The 20,716-nt window shown below is 43.7% G+C and overlaps 4 non-coding genes across 4 annotated transcripts; 2 read left to right on the forward strand and 2 right to left on the reverse strand.

Moving 5' to 3' along the window:
- Window positions 1-414: 414 nt before the first annotated feature.
- Window positions 415-487, reverse strand: trnav-aac (transfer RNA valine (anticodon AAC)). Its single transcript has one exon. It is a non-coding gene; the product is annotated as a tRNA-Val (tRNA).
- A 4,008-nt stretch (window positions 488-4,495) lies between these two features.
- On the reverse strand, window positions 4,496-4,568 carry trnav-aac (transfer RNA valine (anticodon AAC)). Its single transcript has one exon. It is a non-coding gene; the product is annotated as a tRNA-Val (tRNA).
- A 3,679-nt stretch (window positions 4,569-8,247) lies between these two features.
- trnak-cuu (transfer RNA lysine (anticodon CUU)) lies at window positions 8,248-8,320 on the forward strand. The gene has a single exon. It is a non-coding gene; the product is annotated as a tRNA-Lys (tRNA).
- A 3,978-nt stretch (window positions 8,321-12,298) lies between these two features.
- On the forward strand, window positions 12,299-12,371 carry trnak-cuu (transfer RNA lysine (anticodon CUU)). The gene has a single exon. It is a non-coding gene; the product is annotated as a tRNA-Lys (tRNA).
- Window positions 12,372-20,716: the final 8,345 nt, after the last annotated feature.

Genomic DNA, 20,716 nt, shown 5'->3' on the forward strand with positions numbered 1-20,716 from the left:
ATGACAGTCAAACTTCAATAACTTTTTATAGAATCATAGAAAATTGCCTGAACCCCTGTGGTTAATGAAGGGAATTTTAATGGTTGAGTTCCGTATACACCTTGGAATTCTGGAAAACATGGTTTGTAGTTTGCAGAAACGGGGCTTAGATCTGCTGTTGTGAACCGAGGTAAAGCTGCAGGATCCTTGAATAATCTTTCACAATTCAACTGAAAGCAGCCGGAATGTGCAACTTTGAGAGGGGCTGTCTGCACGGTCAGGGCTGGAAACGGAAGTGAGCGAGCGAAACCGTAGTGTTCTGTGTGTGTGTACAACTGTACAGAATAACACAAATGTAACAGGACTTTGTTACATTGCATAACAAATGCGAATTGATCCATTTTTCTACGATTTAAATGAACATGATTTACAAAATGTTTCCGCCCGGTTTCGAACCGGGGACCTTTCGCGTGTTAGGCGAACGTGATAACCACTACACTACGGAAACGCTGGATAAAACAGTCGCCTTTGGCAATAAATCTATGAATCTATGAAGAAAGTTATTTAAGTTTGACTGTCACCCAGCAAACATGTTACAATTTCCTTCAGTGTGCAACACACATTTTTGTTCGTTTTAATACAATTAATAAGATTCTCACAGACTTCAATTGTCTTTGTCAGAACTGAAATCCCTGACTGGGAATCAAACCTGATTGTTTTCAATGATGATTGGATTGTCCTATGAGGAGAGATTGAGTAGATTGGGCCTATAATCTCTGGAGTTCAGAAGTACGAGATGTGTTGTCATTGAAAGGTACAATTTTCTTGGAGGGCTTGAAACGGTAGAAGATGAGAGGTTGCTTCCCCTGGCTGGAGAGTCTCGAACTAGGAGGCAGAGTCTCAGGATAAGGGGCCGGCCATTTGAGTCTCAGATGAGGAGACATTTCTTCACTCAGAGGCTTGTGAATCTTTGCAATTTTCACCCTCAGAGGGCAGTAGATGCTCAGTCATTGAGTATATTCAAGAATTTGGGAGTCCTTTTACACAGAATACAGAAATTAACGTTTGTGAGCTCATCCTTTATATTGAGCGGTTTCTCGTCCTTTAATCGGTGTCAGCTTTCGCCCAGCTGTTACTTCACAGCACCAACTTCTTTGTAAGTTCGAACTCTGTCTCACCGCGGGCGCAGTCTGGGCTTTTTTCAATCCCCTTCAACACCGAAACACATTAAAGCAGTGATTTTAATTTAGCAGTGTGATATTTTTTGAGGCACCATTAAATGATTCAATAACGTATTCCTATCAGTGTCGCGAGCTGGGTTCGATTCCCGGTTAGGGAAGACATTTTGATATCACCGTTTCTTATTCATGAATGCGATGTAATTTTATTAAATTAATTACATGCATCTAATGTGAATAAATAAGAACTGCTTTAATCACCATTAATTAACCGGCAACTTTATTTTGCAGAATGAAAGGCATGATAATATGGCTACTGAGGGACAGTCGAAACTTCATTCATTTATTTTGCTCTTTGCATCTCCTGAACTGATAACTCATATCTCATTTTACACATTGCATTTTAGGAGAATGGTTTAAAATGTTCATTGCTTGAGAGAGCAGCGATCTGGGGCAACATTTGTAAAATTTAACGGGGCCGGCTACTTCACAGAAAAAAACTATTCTCTCACATGATGTTTTCAGACCACACACTGACTGATCTTTGCTCGGCCCCAAGTGGATGATCTGATACTTGCCCGCGTTGAACTCCATTAATCACTGGTCAGGGGAGATTTAATAGAGGTGATCAAAATTATGGGGGAAACAGTTTCCACTGGCAGGAGTGTCAGCAGGGCTATGGGGGAAGAGCAGCGGAGTGGGACTGATTGGATAGCTCTTTCAAAGATGCATCATGAATAGCTCATTTTAACCTGCGATTGATAGCTTTTAGTCAACCAACGGTATTAAGGAATCATTGAAGTCTGTGAGACACTTCATAATTGTTTCTATAATCATTAATCAACCCACAACATTTTGTTGCACACTGCAGGAATTGCTAACATGTATACCGGACGACAGTCAAACTTTAATAACTTGTTATAGAATCATAGAAAATTACCTGAACCCCTGAGGTTAATGAAGGGAATTTTAATGGTTGAGTTCCGTATACACCTTGTAATCCTGGAAAACATGGTTTGTTGTTTGCAGCAACGCGGCTTCGATCTGCTGTTGTGAACCGAAGTAAAGCTGCAGGATCCTTGAATAATCTTTCACAATTCAACTGAAAGCAGCCGGATTGTGTAGCTTTGAGAGGGGCTGTCTGCACGGCCAGGGCTGGAAACGGAAGTGAGCGAGCGACACCGTAGTGTTCTGTGTGTGTGCACAACTGTACAGAATAACACAAATGTAACAGGACTTTGTTACTTTGCATAACAAATGGGAATTGATCCATTTTTCTACGATTTAAATGAACATGATTTACAAAATATTTCCGCCCGGTTGCGTGTTAGGCGAACGTGATAACCACTACACTACGAAAACGCTGGATCAAACAGTCGCCTTTTGCTAGACATCTATGAATCTATGAAGAAAGTTTTTAAAGTTTGACTGCCACCCAGCAAACATGTTACAATTTCCTTCAGTGTGCAACACACATTTTTGTTGGTTTTAATACAATTATTAAGATTCTCACAGATTCAATGATTTTTGTCAGAACTGAAATCCCTGACTGGGAATCAAACCTGATTGTTTTCAATGATGATAGGATTGTCCTATGAGGAGAGATTGAGTAGATTGGGCCTATAATCTCTGGAGTTCAGAAGAACGAGAGGAGTTCTCATTGAAAGGTTCAATTTTCATGGAGGGCTTGAAAGGGTAGAAGCTGAGAGGTTGTTTCCCCTGGCTGGAGAGTCTAGAACTAGGGGGCAGAGTCTCAGGATAAGGGGTCAGCCATTTGAGAGTCAGATGAGGAGACATTTCTTCACTCAGAGGCTTGTGAATCTTTGCAATTCTCAACCTCAGAGGGCAGTGGATGCTCAGTCATTGAGTATATTCAAGGATTTGGGAGTCCTTTTACACAGAATACAGAAATTAACGTTTGTGAGCTCATCCTTTATATTGAGCGGTTTCTAATCCTTTAATCGGTGTCAGCTTTCGCTCAGCGGTTACTTCGCAGCACTAACTTCTTTGTAAGTTCGAACTCTGTCTCACCGCGGGCGCAGTCTGGGCTTTTTTCAATCCCCTTCAACACCGAAACACATTAAAGCAGTGATTTTAATTTCGCAGCGTGACATTTTTCGAGGCACCATTCAATAATTCAATAACGAATTCCTATCAGTGCTGCGAGCTGTGTTCGATTCACGGTTAGAGAAGAAATTTTGATACCACCGTTTCTTATTCATGAATGCGATGTAATTTTATTAAATTAATTACATGCATCTAATGTGAATAAATAAGAACTGCTATAATCACCATTAATTAACCGGTAACTTTATTTTGCAGAATGAAAGACATGATAATATGGTTCCTGAGGGACAGTCGAAACTTCATTCATTTATTTTGCTCTTTGCATCTCCTGAAATGTTAACCCATATCTCATTTTACACATTGCATTTTAGGAGAATCGTTTAAAATCTTCATTGCTTGAGAGATCAGCGACCTGGGGCAAGATTTGTAAAATTTATCGGGACCGGCTCTTTCACAGAAAAAACCTATTCTCTCATATGATGTTTTCAGACCACACACTGACCAATCTTTGCTCGGCCCCAAGTGGATGATCTGACACTTGCCCGCGTTGAACTCCATTAATCACTGGTCAGGGGAGATTTAATAGAGGTGATCAAAATTATGGGGGAAAAAGTTTCCACTGGCAGGAGTGTCAGCAGGGCTATGGGGGACGACCTGCGGAGTGGGACTGACTGGATAGCTCGTTCAAAGATGCATCATGAATTGCTTATTTTAACCTGCGATTGATGGATTTTAGTTAACCAACGGCATTAAGGGATCATTGAAGTCTGTGAGACACTTCATAATTGTTTCTATTATCAATAATCCATCCACAACATTTTGTTGCACACTGCAGGAATTGTTAACATGTTTTACGGATGACAGTGAAACTTTAATAACGTTTTATAGAATCAGAGAAAATTGCCTGAACCCCTGTGGTTAATGAAGGGAAGTTTAATGTTTGAGTTCCGTATACACCTTGGAATTCTGGAAAACATGGTTTGTAGATTGCAGAAACGCGGCTTAGATCTGCTGTTGTGAACCGAGGTAAAGCTGCAGGATCCTTGAATATTTTTTCACAATTCAACTGAAAGCAGCCGGAATGTGCAGCTTTGAGAGGGGCTGTCTGCACGGTCAGGTCCGGAAACGGAAGTGAGCGAGCGACACCGTAGTGTTCAGTGTGTGTGCAGAACTGTACAGAATAACACAAATGTAACAGGACTTTGTTACATTGCATAACAAATGAGAATTGATCCATTTTTCTACGACATAAATGAACATGATTTACAAAATGTTGCCGCCCGGTTTCGAACCGGCGACTTTTCGCGTGTTAGGCGAACGTGATAACCACTACACTACGGAAACGCTGTATAAAGGCGTCGCCTTTGGCTATAAATCTATGAATCTATGAAGAAAGTTATTAAAGTTTGACTGTCACCCAGCAAACATGTTACAATTTCCTTCAGTGTGCAACACACATTTTTGTTGGTTTTAATACAATTAATAAGATTCTCACAGACTTCAATTGTCTTTGTCAGAACTGAAATCCCTGACTGGGAATCAAATCTGATTGTTTTCAATGATGATTGGATTGTCCTATGAGGAGAGATTGAGTAGATTGGGCCTATAATCTCGGGAGTTCAGAAGTACGAGATGTGTTGTCATTGAAAGGTACAATTTTCTTGGAGGGCTTGAAACGGTAGAAGATGAGAGGTTGCTTCCCCTGGCTGGAGAGTCTCGAACTAGGTGGCAGAGTCTCAGGATAAGGGGCCGGCCATTTGAGACTCAGATGAGGAGACATTTCTTCACTCAGAGGCTTGTGAATCTTTGCAATTTTCAACCTCAGAGGGCAGTGGATGCTCAGTCATTGAGTATATTCAAGAATTTGGGAGTCCTTTTACACAGAATACAGAAATTAACGTTTGTGAGCTCATCCTTTATATTGAGCGGTTTCTCGTCCTTTAATCGGTGTCAGCTTTCGCCCAGCTGTTACTTCACAGCACCAACTTCTTTGTAAGTTCGAACTCTGTCTCACCGCGGGCGCAGTCTGGGCTTTTTTCAATCCCCTTCAACAACGAAACACATTAAAGCAGTGATTTTAATTTACTAGTGTGATATTTTTCGAGTCACCATTAAATGATTCAATAATTTATTCCTATCAGTATCGGGAGCTGGGTTCGATTCCCGGTTAGGGAAGAAATTTTGAGACCACCGTTTGTTATTCATGAATGCGATGTAATTTTATTAAATTAATTACATGCATCTAAGGTGAATAAATAAGAACTGCTTTAATCACCATTAATTAACCGGTAACTTTATTTTGCGGAATGAAAGTCATAATAATGTGGTTACTGAGGGACAGTCGAAACTTCATTCATTTATTTTGCTCTTTGCATCTCCTGAACTGTTAACCCATATCTTATTTAATACATTGCATTTTAGGAGAATGGTTTAAAATGTTCATTGCTTGAGAGAGCAGCGATCTGGGGCAACATTTGTAAAATTTAACGGGACCGGCTACTTCACAGAAAAAAACTATTCTCCCACATGATGTTTTCAGACCACACACCGACTGATCTTTGCTCGGCCCCAATTGGATGATCTGATACTTGCCCGCGTTGAACTCCATTAATCACTGGTCAGGGGAGATTTAATAGAGGTGATCAAAATTATGGGGGAAACAGTTTCCGCTGGCAGGAGTGTCAGCAGGGCTATGGGGGAAGAGCAGCGGAGTGGGACTGATTGGATAGCTCTTTCAAAGATGCATCATGAATTGCTCATTTTAACCTGCGATTGATAGCTTTTAGACAACCAACGGTATTAAGGAATCATTGAAGTCTGTGAGACACTTCATATTTGTTTCTATTATCATTAATCAACCCACAACCACGGGCATTTTCACTTCTGTGTCGGGCTCAGCACCATACCTGAAGATTGAACTTGATTTGGCTCGTGATCAGTGCGGCTCAGTGAGACTTCGGCCCGTCTCTCCCTTCACAACCCATCAGTGTGGAGAAAAGAACAGGGAATTTTACACATGTGTTGTGCTCTGTAACTTTATTTGAACATGTCATTGCATTTCACGCTGTGTCCAACAGAGTGAGGTCCCCCGTGCTGTGTCAGCATTGTATCTTTATCAACACTGCAGCTTTACATTAACACAACCTGAGCTCTGAGATCTGGTCCGGTCACATTGCCCGAAGTGAGGAATGAGCGAGAGGGGCAATTCTACCCGGGGATAGAAAAACCTCCAAAAGAACAACAGTATACTGCTTTTGATGTGAAGCCGAAATAGCTCAGTTGGGAGAGCGTTAGACTGAAGATCTAAAGGTCCCGGGTTTCGGTCGGTTTTAGTTACTTTCTGTCTCCTTCACTACAAGAGGAGTGAATGAGGAGAAATTTTACGCTCCTGATGCCGCGTTTCCCAAACGAATGGGAGTGAAACCACATCGGACATGCTGGATCCGGCTCCAACCGTCCGCTGCAGGTGCGAATTCAGTCGGGGTCCCGCCGTCTGCTCTTATACCGGAGCAGTGTTTGTGGGAGGGGCTGTGGTGCGATAATAAATTTTAGAATGAGGTTTGTTAGACCATAGAGCTGTCTTTCTGTTAGTTTCGATTTACACTCTGCCCAGTTGTATATACGAACAGTTAACAATGTTTAACCGATGTGGTGTGTTCAATGATTGAGCAGTAACTCGGTCACCCAGTGTGAGGCTGAAAGACAATCTCGCAGCCTGGGTGCGAGCCTGGCCAACAAGAGCATTGTGGCCGGTTAGCCCAGTTGGTGAAAGCCTGGTGTTAATAACGACAAGGTCGCGAGTTTGATCCCCGTACTGGCCATCAGGATGTTTTCATAATTTTACACTTTTCCCGCACATTTCAAATACAAACTTTATAAGGAAGCCAATGCACACAGACTCACGGGGGATTTATTTGGATTAACATCCATTGCACCTTTGCCACCGGGGCTGAGAGACACATCTTTCTGTTTATTTGTCTTTCTGGGTTTGCTGTTGAACGTTGAACAGGTGGCCTGTTCCCGATAAGGTTAACAGTAAGGTAATAGACAGACAGAGCAGCTCTGACCCCGCGAGAAGGGCAAAAGGCTTCAGTTCAGGACAAATGCATCAATGAAATGTTCGCCGGCACCGAAAGAGACAACATCCAGAGAAAACCACTGAAGGAAATCGATTTCAAGTGGATGCCTACCCGCACTTGGTGCCGTGCTTTCGCGAACACGTCTTTTGTGTTCTCATGTTAAAAATATCATTTTGTCCGAACAGTTTGCCTGGCGCGAAAGGATCTGAATTGCAAAGGAGCAAGCAGGAAACACTGCATTGCTGTGTTTGCTGGCAGGAGACTTGCTGCAGCTTTTCTGGTAGTCTAGTGGTTAGGATTCCAGGCACTTTTACCGCCGCGGCCCGGGTTCGATTCCCGGTAAGGAAACAGTGCGTTTTGGGGCTGTTTGAATAGCCACCATACAACGCTGAAATAGCTCAGTTGGGAGATCGATTAGATTTGAACACGCAGACTTTCTGATCTGGAGTCAGATGCGCTACCGTTGCACCATGAGGTCCACAACATAACCACGGATGTTCGTAGTTTGTATATATACTCGTTCCACAAACACTGTTTCATTCCTCCTGCCTTCTCCTGATTCCTCAGTGTCATGCACAGAAGCGCCTGATGCCCTCATTTGTTTAAAGTAACAAGCAGACACAAACACAGGTAATTCGTTCAAAATCTACCCGCAGGTGGCCACAGACACAATAAACAGAGCCGAGAGACAGACAGAATCGGGAATCTCCGGGAAATAGACAAGCGATATTGAGAAGGACTAAAGCGATTTGTGATCAGAAATTTGCCTGAACCCCTGTGGTTAATGAAAGGGATTTTGCTGCTTGAGTTCCTTATACGCCTTGGGCTTCTGGAGAACTTGTTTCATAGTTTGCAGAAACGCGGCTCAGACATGCTGTTGTGACCGGGCCGGAGCCACAAGGTTCCTGACTGCAATCAGCGACAAAGCAATGTTGCTTCAACAGGCCCGGCTAGCTCAGTCGGTAGAGCATGAGACTCTTAATCTCAGGGTCGTGGGTTCGAGCCCCACGTTGGGCGGTAGTTATTTTGTTAAACTTTTATGTTGCTTTCAAAGCGTCATTAATTAAGCGATATCCTTGTTTTGCACAATGAAAGAAATGCGAACTGAGAAAATACTGCAGATGCTGGAAATATGAATTGAAACAGAAAATGCTGGAGATACTCAGCAGGTCAGGCAGCATCTGCGAAGAGAGAAACAGAGGTAACGTTTCAGGTCGATAACCTTTCGTCAGAACTATAAAAAAAAAGGTAATGGAACAGATTTTTAAGCAGTGCAGGGGATTCAATGAGATCATGGCTGATCTCCTGCCTCAATTCCACTCACCGGCCCTATCGCCATATTCCTTGATGCCCTTACCAGTCAGAAATCTACCCACTTCTGTTTTGAATATACCCAATAACTGAGCCTCCACAGCACTCTGGGGAAGAGAATTCCAAAGATTCACCACTTTCTGTGTGAAGAAATGTCTTCTCTCAGTCCTGAATGGCCTAACCTTTATCCTGAGGCTGTGTCCACTGGTTCTAGACTCCCCAGCCAAGGGAATCATTCTCCCAGCATCCAACCGATCAAACCGTGTAATAATTTTGCATGCTTCATGAGATCCCCTCTCATTCTTCCGAATTCAAGAGATTACAGGCCTAGTTTACTCAATCTCTTAACACAACCGCTTCCCCGAGGCGTGGCTAGTTCTGGAGCACACGCTTTTAGTGCTGCAGACGGAGTGTTGTCGGAGCTCATTGCATTTGCTGTAACGAATCAGCTCAGCTGTTTCTTAATATCGCTTGGAATTAATCGAATTGAATGAAGTCTGGCTTCTCTCAGGATGGTTACAGACACTTCAGCTTTGTCTTTTGTATTCATCCATCTTTTCTGTTTATTTACTCTATCTAATCGTTTTCTTGATTTTAAAACCCTCTGTCAAATTTCCTCTTAGCCGTCTATGCTCTAAGGAGAACAGCTCCAACTTCTCTGGTCTATCCACGTAACGGCAATCGTTCATCACTGGAACCAATGAAGTACAAATGCATCAATGATTTGTTCGCCCCGCACCGAGAGAGACAACATCCAGAGAAAAACACAGGAGGGAATCGATTTCAAGTGGATGCCTACCCGCACTTGGTGCCGAGCTTTCGCGAACACGTCTGTTGTGTTCTCATGTAAAAAATATAATTTTGTCCGAACAGTTTGCCTGGCGCGAAAGGATCTGAATTGCAAAGGGGCAGGCATGAAAAGCTGTGTTGATGTGCTTGCTGCCAGAAGGCTGGCAGCAGCTTCCCTGGTGGTCTAGTGGTTAGGATTCGGCGCTTTCACCGCCGTGGCCTGGGTTCGATTCCCGTGTCAGGGAACAGTGCGTTTTGGGGCTGTTTGAATTGCCACCATGCAACGCACCCTTACGGAGCAATGCTCCGCCCCTGATTCAACTTTCCACACCGCTGCTCAACATCACTCTTCATACAGCGATACAAAATATACATCCTTGATTTCTGTAAAATGCGTGCTGTTTCAAAGTCAGCAGGAATTGATTTCTGTCAAATTTAGACTGGCTGACTTTAAATGTTGCCAACACTTAACTGCAGCTCACAGTGTCAGGGCAGTCACGGTTTTCATCAGTCTTCCGTGTATCTTCTTGCCCACTGCACCTCCCAACAAACTTAGCTTATCACAGGCACGGCTATCGATTAATTCATTGCCAGTGTGAAAAATGCAAATTTTGAAACATACAAACGTGTGCAAGCCTGTAATCAGAGAGTCCGTGGCCCGTGATAACTTGAGCATTAAGATGTTCATTAGCCCTTCCTGTATTGCTCAGTAGCCCACTCCGTGAGGAACTAAGAACAACGGGCATTTTCACTTCTGTGTCGGGCTCAGCACCATACCTGAAGATTGAACTTGATTTGGCTCGTGATCAGTGCGGCTCAGTGAGACTTCGGCCCGTCTCTCCCTTCACAACCCATCAGTGTGGAGAAAAGAACAGGGAATTTTACACATGTGTTGTGCTCTGTAACTTTATTTGAACATGTCATTGCATTTCACGCTGTGTCCAACACAGTGAGGTCCCCCGTGCTGTGTCAGCATTGTATCTTTATCAACACTGCAGCTTTACATTAACACAACCTGAGCTCCGAGATCTGGTCGGGTCACATTGCCCGAAGTGAGGAATGAGCGAGAGGGGCAATTCCACCCGGGGATAGAAAAACCTCCAAAAGAACAACAGTATACTGCTTTTGATGTGAAGCCGAAATAGCTCAGTTGGGAGAGCGTTAGACTGAAGATCTAAAGGTCCCGGGTTTCGGTAGGTTTTAGTTACTTTCTGTCTCCTTCACTACAAGAGGAGTGAATGAGGAGAAATGTTACGCTCCTGATGCCGCGTTTCCCAAACGAATTGGAGTGAAACCACATCGGACATGCTGGATCCGGCTCCAACCGTCCGCTGCAGGTGCGAATCCAGTCGGGGTCCCGCCGTCTGCTCTTATACCGGAGCAGTGTTTGTGGGAGGGGCTGTGGTGCGATAATAAATTTTAGAATGAGGTTTGTTAGACCATAGAGCTGTCTTTCTGTTAGTTTCGATTTACACTCTGCCCAGTTGTATATACGAACAGTTAACAATGTTTAACCGATGTGGTGTGTTCAATGATTGTGCAGTAACTCGGTCACCCAGTGTGAGGCTGAAAGACAATCTCGCAGCCTGGGTGCGAGCCTGGCCAACAAGAGCATTGTGGGCGGTTAGCCCAGTTGGTGAAAGCCTGGTGTTAATAACGACAAGGTCGCGAGTTTGATCCCCGTACTGGCCATCAGGATGTTTTCATAATTTTACACTTTTCCCGCACATTTCAAATACAAACTTTATAAGGAAGCCAATGCACACAGACTCACGGGGGATTTATTTGGATTAACATCCATTGCACCTTTGCCACCGGGGCTGAGAGACACATCTTTCTGTTTATTTGTCTTTCTGGGTTTGCTGTTGAACGTTGAAAAGGCGGCCTGTTCCCGATAAGGGTAACAGGCAGGTAATAGACAGACAGAGCAGCTCTGACCTCGCGAGATGGGCAAAAGGCTTCAGTTCAGGACAAATGCATCAATGAAATGTTCGCCGGCACCGAGAGAGACAACATCCAGAGAAAGCCACTGAAGGAAATCGATTTCAAGTGGATGCCTACCCGCACTTGGTGCCGTGCTTTCGCGAACACGTCTTTTGTGTTCTCATGTTAAAAATATCATTTTGTCCGAACAGTTTGCCTGGCGCGAATGGATCTGAATTGCAAAGGAGCAGGCAGGAAACACTGCGTTGCTGTGCTTGCTGGCAGGAGACTTGCTGCAGCTTTTCTGGTAGTCCAGTGGTTAGGATTCAGGCACTTTTACCGCCGCGGCCCGGGTTCGATTCCCGGTGAGGAAACAGAGCGTTTTGGGGCTGTTTGAATTACCACCTATACAACGCTGAAATAGTTCAGTTGGGAGATCGATTAGATTTGAACACGCAGAACTTTCTGATCTGGAGTCAGATGTGCTGCCGTTGCACCATGAGGTCCACAACATAACCACGGATGTTCGTAGTTTGTATATATACTCGTTCCACAAACACTGTTTCATTCCTCCTGCCTTCTCCTGATTCCTCAGTGTCATGCACAGAAGCGCCTGATGCCCTCATTTGTTTAAAGTAACAAGCAGACACAAACACAGGTAATTCGTTCAAAATCTACCCGCAGGTGGCCACAGACACAATAAACAGAGCCAGAGAGACAGACAGAATCGGGAATCTCCGGGAAATAGACAAGCGATATTGACAAGGACTAAAGCGATTTGTGATCAGAAATTTGCCTGAACCCCTGTGGTTAATGAAAGGGATTTTGCTGCTTGAGGTCCTTATACGCCTCGGGCTTCTGGAGAACTTGTTTCGTAGTTTGCAGAAACGCGGCTCAGACATGCTGTTGTGACCGGCCGGAGCCACAAGGTTCCTGACTGCAATCAGCGACAAAGCAATGTTGCTGCAACAGGCCCGGCTAGCTCAGTCGGTAGAGCATGAGACTCTTAATCTCAGGGTCGTGGGTTCGAGCCCCACGTTGGGCGGTAGTTATTTTGTTAAACTTTTATGTTGCTTTCAAAGCGTCATTAATTAAGCGATATCCTTGTTTTGCACAATGAAAGAAATGCGAACTGAGAAAATACTGCAGATGCTGGAAATATGAATTGAAACAGAAAATGCTGGAGATACTCAGCAGGTCAGGCAGCATCTGCGAAGAGAGCAACAGAGGTAACGTTTCAGGTCGATAACCTTTCGTCAGAACTATAAAAAAAAAGGTAATGGAACAGATTTTTAAGCAGTGCAGGGGATTCAATGAGATCATGGCTGATCTCCTGCCTCAATTCCACTCACCGGCCCTATCGCCATATCCCTTGATGCCCTTACCAGTCAGAAATCTACCCACTTCTGTTTTGAATATACCCAATAACTGAGCCTCCACAGCACTCTGGGGAAGAGAATTCCAAAGATTCACCACTTTCTGTGTGAAGAAATGTCTTCTCTCAGTCCTGAATGGCCTAACCTTTATCCTGAGGCTGTGTCCGCTGGTTCTAGACTCCCCAGCCAAGGGAATCATTCTCCCAGCATCCAACCGATCAAACCGTGTAATAATTTTGCATGCTTCATGAGATCCCCTCTCATTCTTCCGAATTCAAGAGATTACAGGCCTAGTTTACTCAATCTCTTAACACAACCGCTTCCCCGAGGCGTGGCTAGTTCTGGAGCACACGCTTTGAGTGCTGCAGACGGAGTGTTGTCGGAGCTCATTGCATTTGCTGTAACTAATCAGCTCAGCTGTTTCTTAATATCGCTTGGAATTAATCGAATTGAATGAAGTCTGGCTTCTCTCAGGATGGTTACAGACACTTCAGCTTTGTCTTTTGTATTCATCCATCTTTTCTGTTTATTTACTGTATCTAATCGTTTTCTTGATTTTAAAACCCTCTGTCAAATTTCCTCTTAGCCGTCTATGCTCTAAGGAGAACAGCTCCAGCTTCTCTGGTCTATCCACGTAACGGCAATCGTTTATTACTGGAACCAATGAAGTAAATATCTTCTGTGCTCTCTTCAAATCCTTCATGTCCTTCTGAAAGTGCGGCGCCCAGAATAGGACTCAATACTCCAGCTGCAGCCCAACTAGTATATTATATTATGGTTATCCACAACTTCATGCCGTTTGGACTTCATGTTTCTTTTTATATAAACAAGGATCACACATGGTTTATTAACAGCGTTCTAAAGCTGTTCTGCCATCTTCAACGAATTGTTCACAAACTCCCCCAGTGATATCTGTCCGTTAACCCTTCTAAAATTATTCAATTTAGCTTGTAATCATATCAACTCACAATTTTCAGCATTGAATTTCATCTAAATGTGTCCGCCCATTACAACAGCCTGTCTATGTCATCATTTTTAAAAATTCTTTCATGGGCTGTGGGCGTCGCTGGAAAGACCAGCATTTATTTTCCATTCCTAATTACCTTTGGGAAGGTGGTGGCAAGCCACCTTCTTCAACCACTGCAGTCCGTGATGTGAAGGTAGTCCCATTGTGCTGTTAGGGATGGAGTTCCAGGATATTAACACAGCGACGATGCAGGACGGTGTGTGACTTGTAGGGGAACTTGGAGGTGGTGCTGTTCCCATGCACCTGCTGCCCTTGTCCTTCTAGGTGGAATAGGTCGCGGGTTTGGGAGGTGCTGCCGAAGAAGCCTTAGCGGTTGCTGCAAAGCATCTTATAGATGGTACACACTGCAGCCACCATGCACTGGTAGCGGAGGGAGTGAATGTTTAAGATGGTGAATAGGGTGCCAATAAACGAGCTGCTTTGTCCTGGATGGTGTCGAGATTCTTGCGTGTTGTTTGTGCTGCTCTCATCCCGGCAAGTGGAGAGTATTCCATCACACTCCTTGTTTGTCCCTTGTAGATGGTGGAAAGTCTTTGGGGAGTCAGGAGGTGCGACACACGCCGCAGAATACCGACCCTCTGACCTGCTGTTGTTGCCACAGTATTTATGTGGCTGGTACAGTTAAGTTTCTGGTCAATGGTGACCCCCAGGATGCTGATGGTAGGAGATTCGGCGATGGTAATACTGGTAAATATCATGGGACGGTGGTTAGACTCTCGGTTGTTGGAGGTAGTAATTGCCTGGCACTTCTGTGGCACGAATGTTACCTGCCACATATCAGCCCAATCCTGAATGCCATCCAGGTCATGTTGCATGCGGGCTTGGACTGCTTTCTTCTTATCTGAGAAGTTGTGAATTGCGCTGAACACTGTGCAGTTATCATCAAACATCCGCATTTCTGACATTATCTTGAAGGGAGGGTCATTGATGAAGCAGCTGAAGATGGTTGGGCCTAGGGTACTACCATGAGGATATCCTGCAGCGATGTCCTGGGCTGTGATGATTGACCTTCAATCACCACGAATTGAAGTCTCTTACTATCTTCTTCACTCTTACATATTTCGTATCCTCTGCAATTTTCAAAATTGGGCCTATACCCCCATGTCCATGACGTTAATGTATGCCAAGCACAGCAGTGGCCCGTGTAGTTAACCCGAGGGAACACCAATTTTCACCTCTATACATTACGCAATAACAGCCATTCACCACAACTCGCTGCTTTCTATCCCTTCGCCGCCTTTATATACATGATGCTACTTCCCCTTTTATTGCATGGGCTTCAAATTGTCTCACATGCCTAATATATGGAGCTTTATCAAAAGATTTGTATTGTCCATATACACAATAGCAAATGCACTGCCCTCACCCACCCTCTCTGTTACCTCAGCAAAACACTCAATACAATATCTCATAAAGCTCTCTTCCACAAAAAACATTTGATGTGGGGTCAATTGTTAATTTAAAATCTGATATTATTAGATTTCAGTTACCCAAAGTTATCAAGGGATATGGGGCAAAGCCAGGTGAATGGAGTTAGGCAATAGATCAGCCGTGATCCCCTTGAATGGCTCGAGGGGCTGAATGGCTACTACTACTGTTGCTATGCTCCTGTGCTCCAAACAGGTTTATTCGGGATCGCCTGCTTATATTTCTGGGTTTATGACAGATTACTAGAATCGACAGACAATATATCTGTGATTATGAGGGCTCATTGAGAACAATTGCCTATATATATATATGGATTAATCGTAATTTACTGTAAACTCCAGCCAAGATATCTGGGTTTATCTGGGTTCACTTGGATTACCAGCTATATTATTGGGTTTGTCGGGATTTACTGGGATCAACAGCCTATATATTTTGCTTTCCAGGGTTTATTAGAATTGCCAGCTTACATGTCCAGTATTTATTGGTAAAATGTTCCTGTGTAACAGCCTCTGTCTGTAGCATAACACATTCTGATGAGTCTCCGAGATCACCAGCGGCTCTGCATAAGATTGATTTAGGTGCAACCTCCAGAATGATAAATGCTTATTGGGATCAGTGACTTCTGGATAAAGTATCTCTTAGAGAGCACGGTTCAGTGAACATAAGAACATAAGAACAAAAGAAATAGGAGCAGGAGTAGGCCAATCGGCCCCTCGAGCCTGCTCCGCCATTCAATAAGATCATGGCTGATCTGATCCTAACTGCCAATCTACAATCACAGAACCATCTCCTGAATCTAACAGAATTAGACACACGAAATAGGAGCAGGATCAGGCTACACGGCCCGTGGGCCCGCTCCGCTACCCACAGGGCCATGACCGATCCGAACCTAGACTCATGTCCAAATTCCTGCCTGCTCCCCGTAACCCTTAATTCCCTTTACTTCTAGGAAACTGTCTATTTCTGTTTTAAATTTATGTAATGATGTAGCTTCTACAGCTTTTTGGGGCAGCATATTCCATGGACCTACCACCCTCTGACTGAAGTAGTTCCTCCTCATCTCAGTTTTGAAAGAGCAACCCCTTATTCTAAGACTATGCCCCCTAGTTCTAGTTTCGCCCATCATCGGGAACATCCTCCCCGCATCCACCCGATCCAACCCCTTCACAATCTTATATGTTTCAATAAGATCGCCTCTCATTCTTCTGAACTCCAATGAGTAGAGTCCCAATCTACTCAACCTCTCCTCATATGTCCATCCCCTCATCCCCGGGATTAAACGAGTGAACCTTATTTGTACTGACTCGAGAGCAAGTATGTCTTTTCTTAAGTATAGACACCAAAACCGTATGCAGTATTCCAGGTGCGGTCTCGCCAGTACCTTGTACAACTGAAGCAATACCTCCCTATTTTTATATTCTATCCCCCTAGCAATGAAAGCCAACATTACATCGGCCTTCTTAATCACTTGCTGCACCTGCATACTAACCTTTTGAGTTTCGTGCACCAGGACCCCCAGATCCCTTTGTACTTCAGTACTTTCCAGTTTCTGGCCATTAAGATAATAACTTGCTCTACGATTTTTCCTGCCAAAGTGCATAACCTCACACTTTCTAGTATTGTATTCCATCTGTAAAATCTCTGCCCACTTATTTAACCTGTCTATGTCCCCTTGCAGGTTTTTTATGTCCTCCTCACTCATTACTTTCCCTCCCATCTTAGTATCATCTGCAAACTTTGATATGTTACACTCAGTCCCCTCCTCCAAATCGTTAATATAGATTGTGAAGAGTTGGGGACCCAGCACTGACCCCTGCGGAACACCACTAGTTACTGATTGCCAGTCTGAGAATGAACCATTTATCCCAACTCTCTGCCTTCTCTTAGATAGCCAATCCTCTATCCATGCCAGAATATTACCCCCAATCCCGTGATTTTCTATCTTAAGCAATAATCTTATGTGTGGCACCTTGTCAAATGCCTTTTGGATGTCTAAATACATTATGTCCACTGGTTCCCCTTTATCCACCCTATATGTTACTTCCTCAAAGAACTTCAGCAAATTTGTCAAACATGACTTCCCCCTCATAAAACCATGCTGACTTTGTCCTATTAAATTATGTTTATCCAAATGTCCTGTTACTGTCTCCTTAATAATGGACTCCAAAATTTTACCTACCACAGATGTTAGGCTAACTATAATTTCCAGCCTTCTGTCTACTGCCCTTTTTAAATAAGGGTGTTACATTAGCAGTTTTCAAGTCTGCCGGGACCTTTGCTGAGTCCAGGGAGTTTTGGAAAATTATTACCAATGCTTCCACAATCCCTACCGCCACTTCCCTCAAGACCCTAGAATGTAAGCCATCAGGTCCAGGTGATTTATCCGCCTTGAGTCCCATTAATTTACTGAGTATCACTTCCTTAGTGATTTTGATCGTGTTTAGCTCCTCCCCCCCTATAGCCCCCTGTTTGTCCAGCGTTGGGATATTCTTAGTGTCCTCTACTGTAAAGACTGATACAAAATATTCATTCAGTGTTTTTGCCATCTCCATATTTCCCACAATTAATTTCCCGGTCTTATCCTCTAAGGGACCAACATTTACATTAGCCACCCTTTTTCTTTTTATATAACTATAAAAACTCTTACTATCTGTTTTTATATTGTTTGCTAATTTACTTTCATAATCTATCTTCCCTTCCTTAATCAATCTTTTTGTTATTTTTTGCTGTCTTTTAAAGTTTTCCCAATTCTCTATCCTCCCACTAGATTTGGCTACCTTATATGCCCTTGTTTTTAGTTGAATACTATCCTTAATTTCTTTACTTAGCCACGGATGGCTGTCTTTTCTTTTACACCCTTTTCTTCTCAGTGAAATATATATTTTTTGGAAGTTGTAAAATAACTCCTTAAATGTACACCACTGATCATGTATCGTCTTACCCTTTAATCTATTTTCCCAATCCACTCTACTCAATTCCGCTCTCATACCTTCATAGTCTCCTTTATTCAAGCTTAGCATGCTTGTTTGAGATCCAACCTTCTCACCCTCTAATTGAATATGGAATTCAACCATGTTATGCTCACTCATTCCAAGGGGAACCTTTACTAGGACATTTTTAATTAATCCTGTCTCGTTACACAGGACCAGATCTAAGGTTGCTTGCCCCCTGGTCGGTTCAGTTACATACTGCTCAAGAAACCCATCCCTAATACACTCAATGAACTCATCCTCAAGGCAGCCCTGCCCAATTTGATTTCTCCAATTAATATGATAGTTAAAATCCCCCAAAATTATAGATGCTCCCTTATTACAAGCCTCAACTATTTGCTGATTGATATTCCGTCCAACAGAGTTGCCACAGTTCGGAGGCCTATAGACTACGCCCACTAGTGTTTTTTTTCCCTTATTATTCCTTACCTCCACCCAAACTGTTTCATTGTCCTGATCTTTTGACCCAATATCATTTCTCTGTATTACAGTGATTCCTTCCTTTATTAACATTGCCACCCCACCTCCCCTTCCTTCCTGCCTGTCCTTCCTGATCGTTAAATAACCTGGTATGTTTAATTCCCAGGCATTGTCACCCTGCAGCCATGTTTCTGTAATGGCCACAACATCATACCCATATGTAGTTATTTGTGCCATTAACTCGTCTATTTTGTTACGAATGCTACGTGCATTCAGATAGAGAACTTTCAAAGATGTTTTGTGACACTTAGTTCCTGCTTTTGCCCTTTTTATTACTTTACCTTTTACTCCATACCTTCTGCCCCTTCCTGACATGCTCTGGTTTTTAATTTCCCCACTGCTACCTAGGTCTATGACCTTCTCTGTTGTCATTTGTATTATTTGCTCTCTAGGAACCTCCCCCCCACTAGTTAGTTTAAAGCCTTCTCTACAGCCCTAGTTATATGATCCGCCAGGACTCTAGTCCCAGCACTGGCCAAGTGAAGCCCGTCCCAACGGAACAGCTCCCTCCTGCCCCAGTACTGGTGCCAGTGTCCCAGGAATCAAAACCCATTTCTCCCACACCAGTCTTTGAGCCACGCATTTAACTCTCTAATTATATTTGTCCTAGCCAAATTCGCTCGTGGCTCAGGTAGTAATCCAGAGATTATTACCCTTGTTGTTCTGCTTTTTAATTTGGCCCCTAGCTGCTCAAACTCCCTCAGCAGAACCTCCTTCCTTGTCCTATCTATGTCGTTGGTACCAACATGGACCACGACAACTGGATCCTCCCCTTCCGACTCCAAGTTTCTCTCCAGTCCAGAGGAGATGTCCTTAACCCTGGCACTGGGCAGGCAACACAGCCTTCGGGACTCTCGCTCTCGGCTGCAGAGAACTCTATCTATCCCCCTAACGATACTATCCCCCACCACTACAACATTTCTTTTAACTCCCCCCACTTGAATGGTCCCCCGCTCCACGGTGCTGTGGCCAGGTTTCTCATCCTCCCCGCAGTCCCTGTTCCCATCCTCACAGGGAGTAAGAGCCTTGAACCTGTTGGACAAGTGCAAGGGCTGCGGCTCCTCCAACACTACCTCCTGGATCCCCGTACCTGCCTCACTTCTAGTCACACCATCCTGCCCCTGGCCACGGACTACATCTGAATTAATTAATCTAATTGGTGTGACTATCTCCTGATACACAGTTCCAGTTTTTTATATAATCTTACATCGTTACCTTAATACTTATCCCCCATATTTATGTTAGTTCTCCCGGGTTCCACTGCTCCTTCCTCTGAGCCCTGGCTTAGAAGCCACTGGCAGGAAGAACAGGGATGCTGAAAGGACCGGGACAGGTTACACTTCTGAGCTCGATTATGGCATTCTGGGAAATTATTTTCTGAACAGTGAGTCTGTCTCATTTACTTTCCACAGTCTGCTATTGTAAAGCGGGTATCAACCCATTTAACGCACCTAGTATTAACCCATTTAACACACCTGGTAATAACCCATTTAACACATCGGGTATCAACCCATTTAACGCACCTAGTATTAACCCATTTAACACTCCTGGTAATAACCCATTTAACACACCGGGTATCAACCCATTTAACACACCTGGTATTAACCCATTTAACACTCCTGGTATTAACCCATTTCACACACCGGGTATCAACTCATTTAACACACCGGGTATTAACCCATTTAACACACCGGGTATCAACCCATTTCACACACCTGGTATGAACCCATTTCACACACCTGGTATCAACCCATTTAACACTCCTGGTATTAACCCATTTAACACACCGGGTATCAACTCATTTAACACTCCTGGTATTAACCCATTTAACACACCGGGTATTAACCGATTTAACACAACCGACATTAACCCAGTTAACACACTGGATATTAACCCATTTAACACACCTGATATTAACCCATTTAACACGCCGGGTATTAACCCATTTAACACACTGGGTATTAACCCATTTAACACACTGGGTAATAACCATTTAACACACTGGGTAATAACCATTTAACACACTGGGTATTAACCCATTCAACACACCGGGTATGTAGCTATTCAGCATAGACAGGTATAATAACAG

The sequence above is a fragment of the Somniosus microcephalus genome, unplaced genomic scaffold (genome assembly GCF_052327205.1).
Source record: "Somniosus microcephalus isolate GS21.2 unplaced genomic scaffold, FLI_Smic_1.0 unresolved_chr4, whole genome shotgun sequence".
Taxonomy (NCBI): domain Eukaryota; kingdom Metazoa; phylum Chordata; class Chondrichthyes; order Squaliformes; family Somniosidae; genus Somniosus; species Somniosus microcephalus.